Genomic DNA, 12,448 nt, shown 5'->3' with positions numbered 1-12,448 from the left:
GGAGAATTAGACAAAATGAGCAGACAAAAAAACTTGTCCCAGATGAAAGAATAAGGCAGAAGCATAGAAAAAAGAGCTAATCAAAGTAGAGATAAACAAAATGCCTGATAAAAAGTTCTAAGTCGGGGCGCCTGGGCAGCTCAGTGGGTTGGGCCTCTGCCTTCGGCTCCTGTCATGTTCTCAGGGTCCTGGGATTAGGCCCCACATCCCTGCATCATTGGGCTCTCTGCTTGGCAGGGGGCCTGCTTCCCCAACTCTCTGCCTGCCTCTCTGCCTACTTGTGATCTCTCTCCCTCTGTCAAATAAAAATCTTTTAAAAAGAAATTTCAGAAGATGGCGGAGAAGTAGCAAGCTGAGACTGCTTCAGCTAGCCGGAGATCAGCTAGATAGCTTATCTAAAGATTGCAAACACCTGAAAATCCATCGGCAGATCGAAGAGAAGAAGAACAGCAATTCTGGAAACAGAAAAACAACCACTTTCTGAAAGGTAGGACCGGCGGAGAAGTGAATCCAAAGCGACGGGAAGATAGACCCCGGGGGGAGGGGCCGGCTCCCGGCAAGCGGCGGAGCAACCGCGAACAAAATCAGGACTTTTAAAAGTCTGTTCCGCTGAGGGACATCGCTCCAGAGGCTAAACCGGGGCGAAGCCCACGCGGGGTCAGCGTGGCCTCAGGTCCCGCAGGGTCACAGAAGGATCGGGGGTGTCTGAGTGTCGCAGAGCTTGCGGGTATTGGAACGGGAAAGCTGGCTACAGAGGCAGAGCTGACAGTAAGCTCGCAGCTCCGTGTTACCTTGAACCGGTCGCAGGCTCGGTGAGCTCGGAGCGTGGCCAGAGATCAGGCAGACGGGAGTAACTGGGTGCTGTTCTCTGAGGGCGCACTGAGGAGTGGGGCCCTGGGCTCTCGGCTCCTCCGGGCCGGAGACCAGGAGGCCGCCATTTGTATTCCCGTCCTCTGGAACTCTACGGAAAGCGCTCAGGGAACAAAAGCTCCTGAAAGCAAACCCGAGCGGATTACTCACCCCGGCCCCGGGTAAGGGCGGTGTAATTCCGCCTGGGGCAAAGACACTTGAGAATCACTACAACAGGCCCCTCCCCCAGAAGATCAACAAGAAATCCAGCCGAGACCAAGTTCACCTACCAAGGAGTGAGGTTTCAATACCAAGGAGAGCAGCAGAATTCCAGAGGAGGAGAAAGCCAGGCATGGAACTCATGGCTTTTTTCCTGTGATTTTTTTTAGTCTTGCAGTTAATTTAATTTTTTCTTTTTCATTTTTTTTTTTTCTCGCCTTCGGGTAAAATTTTAGTTTTAACTATTACCTTTTTCTTTTTTAACGATTTTTTACTAGTTTATCTAATATATATATATATATATATATATATATATATTTACATTTTTCTTAGGTGTTTTCTTTTTTTAAAAATTCTTTTCTTTTCTTTTTTTTTTCTTTTTCTTTTCTTTTTGTTTTTTTTTTTTTCTTTCTTCCTTTTTGAACCTCTTTTTATCCCCTTTCTCCCCACTCACGATTTTGGATCTCTTCTAATTTGGTTAAAGCATATTTTCCTGGGGTTGTTGCCACCCTTTAGTATTTTACTTGCCCCTTCATTTACTCTTATCTGGACAAAATGACAAGACGTAAAAATTCAACACAAAAAAAAGAACAAGAGGCAGTACCGAAGGCTAGGGACCTAATCAATACAGACATCGGTAATATGTCAGATCTAGAGTTCAGAATGACAATTCTCAAGGTTCTAGCCAGGCTCGAAAAAGGCATGGAAGATATTAGAGAAACCCTCTCGAGAGATATAAAAGCCCTGTCTGGAGAAATAAAAGAACTAAAATCTAACCAAGGTGAAATCAAAAAAGCTATTAATGAGGTGCAATCAAAAATGGAGGCTAATGGACCACGAGGGGAGAATTCGAGAGATAAGTGACACCATAAGACGAAACAACATTAGAATAATTGGGATTCCGGAAGAAGAAGAAAGAGAGAGGGGAGCAGAAGGTATACTAGAGAGAATTATTGGGGAGAATTTCCCCAATATGGCAAAGGGAACGAGCATCAAAATTCAGGAGGTTCAGAGAACGCCCCTCAAAATCAATAAGAATAGGCCCATACCCCGTCACCTAATAGTAAAATTTACAAGTCTCAGTGACAAAGAGAAAATCCTGAAAGCAGCCCGGGAAAAGAAGTCTGTAACATACAATGGTAAAAATATTAGACTGGCAGGTGACTTATCCACAGAGACCTGGCAGGCCAGAAAGAGCTGGCATGATATTTTCAGAGCACTAAACGAGAAAAACATGCAGCCAAGAATACTATATCCAGCTAGGCTATCATTGAAAATAGAAGGAGAGATTAAAAGCTTCCAGGACAAACAACAACTGAAAGAATTTGCAAATACCAAACCAGCTCTACAGGAAATATTGAAAGGGGTCCTCTAAGCAAAGAGAGAGCCTACAAGTGGTAGATCAGAAAGGAACAGAGACCATATACAGTAACAGTCACCTTACAAGCAATACAATGGCACTAAATTCATATCTCTCAATAGTTACCCTGAATGTGAATGGGCTAAATGCCCCTGTCAAAAGACACAGGGTATCAGAATGGATAAAAAAACAAAACCCATCTATATGTTGCCTCCAAGAAACACATTTTAAGCCCGAAGACACCTCCAGATTTAAAGTGAGGGGGTGGAAAAGAATTTACCATGCTAATGGACATCAGAAGAAAGCAGGAGTGGCAATCCTTATATCAGATCAATTAGATTTTAAGCCTAAGACTATAATAAGAGATGAGGAAGGACACTATATCATACTCAAAGGGTCTGTCCAACAAGAAGATTTAACAATTTTAAATATCTATGCCCCCAATGTGGGAGCAGCCAACTATATAAACCAATTAATAACAAAATCAAAGAAACACATCAACCATAATACAATAATAGTAGGGGACTTTAACACTCCCCTCACTGAAATGAACAGGTCATCCAAGCAAAAGATCAGCAAGGAAATAAAGGCCTTAAATGACACACTGGACCAGATGGACATCACAGATATATTCAGAATATTTCATCCCAAAGCAACAGAATACACATTCTTCTCTAGTGCACATGGAACATTCTCCAGAATAGATCACCTCCTCGGTCCTAAATCAGGACTCAACCGGTATCAAAAGATTGGGATCATTCCCTGCATATTTTCAGACCACAATGCTCTAAAGCTAGAACTCAACCACAAAAGGAAGTTTGGAAAGAACCCAAATACATGGAGACTAAACAGTATCCTTCTAAAGAATGAATGGGTCAACCGGGAAATTAAAGAAGAATTGAAAAAAATCATGGAAACAAATGATAATGAAAATACAACGGTTCAAAATCTGTGGGACACAACAAAGGCAGTCCTGAGAGGAAAATAGATAGCGGTACAAGCCTTTCTCAAGAAACAAGAAAGGTCTCAGGTACACAACCTAACCCTACACCTAAAGGAGCTGGAGAAAGAACAAGAAAGAAACCCTAAGCCCAGCAGGAGAAGAGAAATCATAAAGATCAGAGCAGAAATCAATGAAATAGAAACCAAAAAAACAATAGAACAAATCAACGAAACTAGGAGCTGGTTCTTTGAAAGAATTAATAAAATTGATAAACCCCTGGCCCGACTTATCAAAAAGAAAAGAGAAAGGACCCAAATAAATAAAATCATGAATGAAAGAGGAGAGATCACAACTAACACCAAAGAAATACAAACTATTATAAGAACATACTATGAGCAACTCTACGGCAATAAATTTGACAATCTGGAAGAAATGGATGCATTCCTAGAAACATATAAACTACCACAACTGAACCAGGAAGAAATAGAAAGCCTGAACAGACCCATAACCAGTAAGGAGATTGAAACAGTCATTAAAAATCTCCAAACAAACAAAAGCCCAGGGCCAGACAGCTTCCCGGGGGGAATTCTACCAAACATTTAAAGAAGAACTAATTCCTATTCTCCTGAAACTGTTCCAAAAAATAGAAATGGAAGGAAAACTTCCAAACTCATTTTATGAGGCCAGCATCACCTTGATCCCAAAACCAGACAAGGATCCCACCAAAAAAGAGAGCTATAGACCGATATCCTTGATGAACACAGATGCGAAAATACTCAACAAAATACTAGCCAATAGGATTCAACAGTACATTAAAAAGATTATTCACCACGACCAAGTGGGATTTATTCCAGGGCTGCAAGGTTGGTTCAACATCCGCAAATCAGTCAATGTGATACAACACATCAATAAAAGAAAGAACAAGAACCATATGATACTCTCAATAGATGCTGAAAAAGCATTTGACAAAGTACAGCATCCCTTTCTGATCAAAACTCTTCAAAGTGTAGGGATAGAGGGCACATACCTCAATATCATCAAAGCCATCTATGAAAAACCCACCGCAAATATCATTCTCAATGGAGAAAAACGGAAAGCTTTTCCGCTAAGGTCAGGAACAAGGCAGGGATGTCCATTATCACCACTCCTATTCAACATCGTACTAGAGGTCCTAGCCTCAGCAATGAGACAACAAAAGGAAATTAAAGGCATCCAAATCGGCAAAGAAGAAGTCAAATTATCACTCTTCGCAGATGATATGATACTATATGTGGAAAACCCAAAAGACTCCACTCCAAAACTGCTAGAACTTATACAGGAATTCAGTAAAGTGTCAGGATATAAAATCAATGCACAGAAATCAGTTGCATTTCTCTACACCAACAGCAAGACAGAAGAAAGAGATATTAAGGAGTCAATCCCATTTACAATTGCATCCAAAACCATACGATACCTAGGAATAAACCTAACCAAAGAGACACAGAATCTATACTCAGAAAACTATAAAGTACTCATGAAAGAAATTGAGGAAGACACAAAGAAATGGAAAAATGTTCCATGCTCCTGGATTGGAAGAATAAATATTGTGAAAATGTCTATGCTACCTAAAGCAATCTACACATTTAATGCAATTCCTATCAAAGTACCATCCATCTTTTTCAAAGAAATGGAACAAATAATTCTAAAATTTATATGGAACCAGAAAAGACCTCGAATAGCCAAAGGGATATTGAAAAAGAAAGCCAACGTTGGTGGCATCACAATTCCGGACTTCAAGCTCTATTACAAAGCTGTCATCATCAAGACAGCATGGTACTGGCACAAAAACAGACACATAGATCAATGGAACAGAATAGAGAGCCCAGAAATAGACCCTCAACTCTATGGTCAACTAATCTTTGACAAAGCAGGAAAGAATGTCCAATGGAAAAAAGACAGCCTTTTCAATAAATGGTGCTGGGAAAATTGGACAGCCACATGCAGAAAAATGAAATTGGACCATTTCCTTACACCACACACAAAAATAGACTCAAAATGGATGAAGGACCTCAATGTACGAAAGGAATCCATCAAAATCCTTGAGGAGAACACGGGCAGCAACCTCTTCGACCTCTGCCGCAGCAACATCTTCCTAGGAACAACGCAAAAGGCAAGGGAAGCAAGGGAAAAAATGAACTACTGGGATTTCATCATGATCAAAAGCTTTTGCACAGCAAAGGAAACAGTTAACAAAATCAAAAGACAACTGACAGAATGGGAGAAGATATTTGCAAACGACATATCAGATAAAGGACTAGTGTCCAGAATCTATAAAGAACTTAGCAAACTCAACACCCAAAGAACAAATAATCCAATCAAGAAATGGGCAGAAGACATGAACAGACATTTCTGCAAAGAAGACATCCAGATGGCGAACAGACACATGAAAAAGTGCTCCATATCACTCGGCATCAGGGAAATACAAATCAAAACCACAATGAGATATCACCTCACACCAGTCAGAATGGCTAAAATCAACAAGTCAGGAAATGACAGATGCTGGCGAGGATGCGGAGAAAGGGGAACCCTCCTACACTGTTGGTGGGAATGCAAGCTGGTGCAGCCACTCTGGAAAACAGCATGGAGGTTCCTCAAAATGTTGAAAATAGAACTGCCCTATGACCCAGCAATTGCACTATTGGGTATTTACCCTAAAGATACAAATGTAGTGATCCAAAGGGACACATGCACCCGAATGTTTATAGCAGCAATGTCCACAATAGCCAAACTATGGAAAGAACCTAGATGTCCATCAACAGATGAATGGATCAAGAAGATGTGGTATATATACACAATGGAATACTATGCAGCCATCAAAAGAAATGAAATCTTGCCATTTGCAACGACGTGGATGGAACTAGAGCGTATCATGCTTAGCGAAATAAGTCAAGCAGAGAAAGACAACTATCATATGATCTCCCTGATATGAGGAAGTGGTGATGCAACATGGAGGCTTAAGTGGGTAGAAGAAGAATAAATGAAACAAGATGGGATTGGGAGGGAGACAAACCATAAGTGACTCTTAATCTCACAAAACAAACTGAGGGTTGCCGGGGGGAGGGGGTTTGGGAGAAGGGGGTGGGATTATGGACATTGGGGAGGGTATGTGATCTGGTGAGTGCTGTGAAGTGTGTAAACCTGGTGATTCACAGACCTGTACCCCTGGGGATAAAAATATATGTTTATAAAAAAAAAAAAAAAAGAAAGTTCAAAGTAATGTTCAAAAAGCTACTTACCAGTCTTAAGAGAAGAGTGGATAAACTCAGAACTTCAACTAAAGGATAAAAAAAAAATACACTCAGCACAAGAATACAATTACTGAAATGAAAAATACACTAGAGAATATCAATAGGATATTGAAAGATGCAGAAGAACAGATTAGTGATCAGGAAGATAGGGTAATGGAAAACATCCAAACTCAACATCAAAATGAAAAAATAACACAAAATTAGAATAAGTTAAAGACCTCTGCAACATTATCAAGCATAATAAAGTTCACATTATAGGGATCCCAGAAGGAGAAGAGAGAGAGGAGGATACAGAAAACTTATTTAAGGAATAATAGTAATACAGTAATATTTGGGTACTTTTGAAACAAATTTTTATTTATTAATTTTATTTGAGTGTAGTTGACAAACAGTGTTACATTTATTTCAAGTGCAGGACATGATTTCACACATTTATACATACCATAAGTGTAGCTACTATCTGTCACAATAACTTCTCTGCTTTTTGGCTAAGATCAAGTATAGTATCTGTTCTTATCAGTTTAATAGTAGGGGACTGTAACACCCCATTTACTTCAATGGATAGATTATCCAGACAGAAAATGTGTAAGGACCAGTGGCTTTGAATGATACATTAGACTAGACAGACTTAACAGATATATACAGAACATTACATCTAAACAAACAGCAGAATATATATTCTTTTTGAGGACCCATGAAACATTCTCCAGGATAGATCACATTAGGGCACAAAATGAGTCTCAATAAATTTAAGAAGATTGAAATTATATCAAGCATCTTTTCTGATGACAGTTGTGCAAAACTAGAAAATAGTTACAAGAAACAAAGTAGAATAAAACACAAACACATGGAAGATAAATAATATGCTACTAAAGAACCAATGGATCAACTAATAAATCAAAGGAAATTAAAAAAATATGTAGAGACAAATGAATATGGAAACACAGCAGTCTCAAGTCTTTGGGGGTGCAGCAGAAACAGTTTGTAGTGATATAGACCTATCTTAGGTAAATCTCAAACAATATAACCATATGCCTAAAGGAACTGGAAAAAGAAGGACAAAGCTCCAATTCAGTAGAAAGAAGTAGGTAATGAAGATTAGAGTGGAAATAAATAGAAATTAAAACAATAAAATAAAATAAAAGATCAATGAAACCAAGAGCTGATTCTTTGAAAGGATAAACTAAAATCATAAATCTTTAGCCAGATTTGGTTAGAAAACCAAAATAAATAGTATATTAAAAAGATCATTCACCACAATTAAGTCGCATTTATTCAAGGACTGCAAAGATGGTTCAATAGGCTTAAATCAATCAATGTGATACACCTCATTAACAAAGAGGAAGGATAAAAAGTGTGTTCATCTTAGTAGATGCAGAAAAACCATTTGACAAAGTGCAATCCATTTATGATTAAAAAAAACTCTTGCTAAAGTGGGCTTAGAAGGAATATAACACAACAAAGGCCATATATGAAAAATTTACAGCTAACATAATACCCAGCAATGAAAACCTGAAAGCTTTTCTTTTAAGATAGGGAACACGACAAGGATGTTCACTTTTACCACTTTGATTCAACATACTACAAGGCATCCTACCCACAGCAGTCAGTCAAGAAACAGAAATCAAAAGGCATACCAATTGGTAAGGAAGAAGAAAAACTTTCATTATTTGCAGGTGACATGATACTCTCTCTCTCTCTCCATATATATATATATAAAAGCCTGTTGGCTGTACCAAAAAATGACTGGAACTAATAAATACATTTAGTATAGTTATAGGACACAAAATTAATATACAGAAATCTATTGCATTTCTAACCTGTAATAACAAAGTAACAGAAAGAGAAACAGTGCCATTTGTAATTTACCAAAAAGGATTAAATATGTAAAAATAAAGTTAATCAAGAGGACAAAATACATATACTGTGAAAAGTGTAGGACACTGATAAATTGAAGATAATACAAACAAATGTAAAGATATACCACATTCCTTATTGTAAGTATTAATATTGTTAAAGTGTCCAAGCTACCTAAAGCAATCTACAGGACCAGTGTAACCCCTAGCAGTAATCCAATAACATCTTTCACAGAAGTAGACCAAATAATCCTAAAATTTGTAGGGAACCACAAAAGACTCTAAATAGCCAAAACAGTCTTGAGAAAGAAAAGCAAAGCTGGAGGTATCACAAGCCTAGATTTCAAGATATGCTATAAAGCTATAGCAATCAAAATTGTATAGTACTGGCAGAAAAATAGTTAAGAGTCCATTGGAACAACATAGAGAGCCCAGAAATATCCACACTTACATGGTCCATTAATCTATGAAAAAAGAGGCAAGAATATGTGATGGGAAAAAGACAGTCTTCTTTAATAAGACATCCTGGGAAAACTGGACAACTACATGCAAAATAATGAAACTGGACCACTTTCTTACACCGTATGTAATAATAAACTCAAAACAGATGAAGGACCTGAATGTGAGGCCTGAAACTGTAAACATTCTAGATGAGAACATTGGCAGTAATTTCTTTGACATTCGTTGTAGCAATATTTTTCTAGCTATGTCTCCTCAGGCAAGGTAAAGAAAAGCAAAAATAAGCTACTGGTACTGAAATCAAAATAAAAAGCTTTTGCACAAGGAAACAATCAAAAAATCAAAAAGGGAAGATACTTGCAAGTGATAAGTTTGATAGGGAGTTAATATCCAAAATATATAAAGAATTTAACACCAAAAACCCCAATCTGATTAAAAAATGGGCAGAGGTCCTGAATAGACAGTTTTCCAGAGATATCATACAGATGGCCAAAGAAGTACTCCCCCCCCATTTTTTAAAATTTAATTTCTTTTCAGTGTAACAGAAGTCATTGTTTATGCACCACACCCAGTGCTCCATGCAATACATGCCCTCCATAAAACCCACCACCAGGCTCCCCCAACCTCCCACCCCTTCATAACCCTCAGATTGTTTTTCAGAGTCCATAGTCTCTCATGGTTCACCTCCCCCTCCAATTTCCCTCAACTCCCTTCTCCTCTCCGTCTCCCCATGTCTTCTGTGTTATTTCTTATGCTCCACAAATAAGAGAAACTGTATGATAATTGACTCTCTCTGCTTGACTTATTTCACTCAGCATAATCTCTTCCAGTCCCGTCCATGTTGCTACAAAAGTTGGGTATTCATCCTTTCCGATGGAGGCATAATAACTCCATAGTGTATATGGACCACATCTTCCTTATCCGTTCGTCTGTTGAAGGGCATCTTTGTTCTTTCCACAGTTTGGCGACCGTGGCCATTGCTGCTATAAACATTGGAGTACAGATGGCCCTTCTTTTCACTACATCTGTATCTTTGGGGTAAATACCCAGGAGTGCAATGGCAGGGTCATAGGGAAGCTCTATTTTTAATTTCTATTTTTTTTAATTTCTTTTTTTATTTATTTTCAGCATAACAGTATTCATTGTTTTTGCAATGAATAAATTAATTAATTAATTTATTTTCAGCATAGTGGTATTCATTGTTTTTGCATTACACCCAGTGCTCCATGCAATCTGTGCCCTCTCTAATACCCACCACCTGGTTCCCCCAACCTCCCACCCCTCGCTGCTTCAGACCCCTCAGATTGTTTTTCAGAGTCCATAGTCTCTCATGGTTCACTTCTCCTTCCAATTTCCCCCAACTCCCTTCTCCTCTCAAACTCCCCTTGTTCTCCATGCTATTTGTTATGCTCCACAAATAAGTGAAACCATATGATAAGTGACACTCTCTGCTTGACTTATTTCATTCAGCATAATCTCTTCCAGTCCCATCCATGTTGCTACAAAAGTTGGGTATTCATCCTTTCTGATGGAGGCATAATACTCCATAGTGTATATGGACCACATCTTCCTTTTCCATTTGTCCGTTGAAGGGCAGGCATCTTGGTTCTTTCCACAGTTTGGCAAACTCAAAATGGATAAAAGACCTCAACATGAGACAGGAATCCATCAGAATCCTAGCGGAGAACATAGGCAGTAACCTCTTCGATATTAGCCACAGCAACTTCTTTCAAGATATGTCTCCAAAAGCAAAGGAAACAAAAGCATAAATGAACTTTTGGGACTTCATCAAGGTCAAAAGCTTTTGCACAGCAAAGGAAACAGTCAAATAAACAAAGAGTCAACCCATGGAATGGGAGAATATATTTGTAAATAACAGTACAGACAAAAGATTGATATCCAGGATATATAATGAACTCCCCAAAGTCAACACGCACAAAACAGATAATCATATCAACAAATGGGCAGAAAATATGAACAGACACTTCTCCAATGAAGACATACAAATGGCTATCAGACACATGAAAAAATGTTCATCATCACTAGCCATCAGGGAGATTCAAATTAAAACCACATTGAGATATCACCTTACACCAGTTAGAATGGCCAAAATTAACAAGACAGGAAACAACATGTGTGGAGAAAGGGGAACCCACTTACACTGTTGGTGGGAATGCAAGTTGGTGCAGCCTCTTTGGAGAACAGTGTGGGGATTCCTCAAGAAATTAAAAATAGAGCTTCCCTATGACCCTGCCATTGCACTACTGGGTATTTACCCCAAAGATACAGATGTAGTGAAAAGAAGGGCCATCTGTACCCCAATGTCTATTTTTAATTTCTTAAGGAATCTCCACACTGTTCTCCAAATTGGCTGCACCAACTTGCATTCCCTCCAACAGGGACATATCTTTTTTTTATTTTTATATATAAATGAGTCTTCTTTATAGCAAAAACAAACCATGGGAAAAAGTTTAAAAGCAATTCAACAATGGAAAATACTAGCAACAAAGTTCACTCCCACATATATGTATGATGTATACAAACATTATGGAAGTGCATTTGTGTTTATGTATTTGAGTATACTGTACATACAGGTTAGGTAAGTATACAGACTACATATGTACAATAGTAGATAAAAAAACTCACATAAATATGAAAGGTATCATTAAAGGGAGTAATTCAAATAAAAATAAACATGAGGCATGGCAGTAGGAGCAACCATGGCGAAATGGTGACTTTTGTGGATTTGGAGAACTTTGTCCTTTAGTAAAATGTCAGGAAAATGTCATAGGTGAAATTGATACTTAAGTATATGTTTTCTTTTTTTTTATTCCTTCCAAATATTTATTTATTTATTTATTTATTTAACTTTTTTATTATTAGGCCCAACACTGAGTTTCAGGAGTAAAAACTTCTGCTTCTTGGTCACATTCCATTCCTGGTTTAATTTTATTCAGGTTAGCACATGCTTTATTTTCCATGATTCTGGAAACTACTGGTGAAATTATTATTACTTTCTATATACATTTGAGCCTAGAGATATCAGTATAAAATAACAGTGATGATAACTCACTATCAGAACCACTCTGTGGTTATAGCAAGGAAAACATTGTGTGTTAGCTCTAGAGATTCATTATTCCTCATTGCCAAACTTTGCTGAACTGATACTATTTTCACTTACTCAAAATGCTAATTTCTCCCTCCCAAAGCTCATCACCAAGTTTTTAATTAAATTCAAGTTAGCTAACATATAGTGTACTGTTGGTTTCAGTAGGCGTTAGTGATTCATCACTCACATATAATACCCAGTACTCAAGAAGTGCCCTCCTTAATACCTTCCACCCACTTAACCCCCCCCCCCAACCTCCCTTCCAGTAACCTGCAGTTTTTCCCACCTAACCCCAGAAAGGTGATTGTTTTCAGAAGGATTTTGGACTGTTTGTGTGTTGTAGGTGTGGATCCTAGTTTCTACGCT

General features: G+C 38.3%; 1 protein-coding gene and 1 pseudogene across 1 annotated transcript in view; both read left to right on the top strand.

The window, feature by feature from the left end:
- Nucleotides 1-12,448, top strand: part of AGBL4 (AGBL carboxypeptidase 4) — a 1,601,862-nt gene that overhangs the window by 213,125 nt on the left and 1,376,289 nt on the right. The window lies entirely within an intron of this gene.
- LOC123387467 lies at nt 7,127-7,228 on the top strand (annotated as a pseudogene).

Source organism: Mustela putorius, unplaced genomic scaffold, assembly GCF_011764305.1.
Source record: "Mustela putorius furo isolate JIRA1106 unplaced genomic scaffold, ASM1176430v1.1 tig00003853_pilon_pilon_pilon, whole genome shotgun sequence".
Lineage (NCBI taxonomy): Eukaryota > Metazoa > Chordata > Mammalia > Carnivora > Mustelidae > Mustela > Mustela putorius.
Note: the sequence above shows the minus strand (reverse complement) of the source record. Positions and strands in the feature narration are given on the sequence as shown.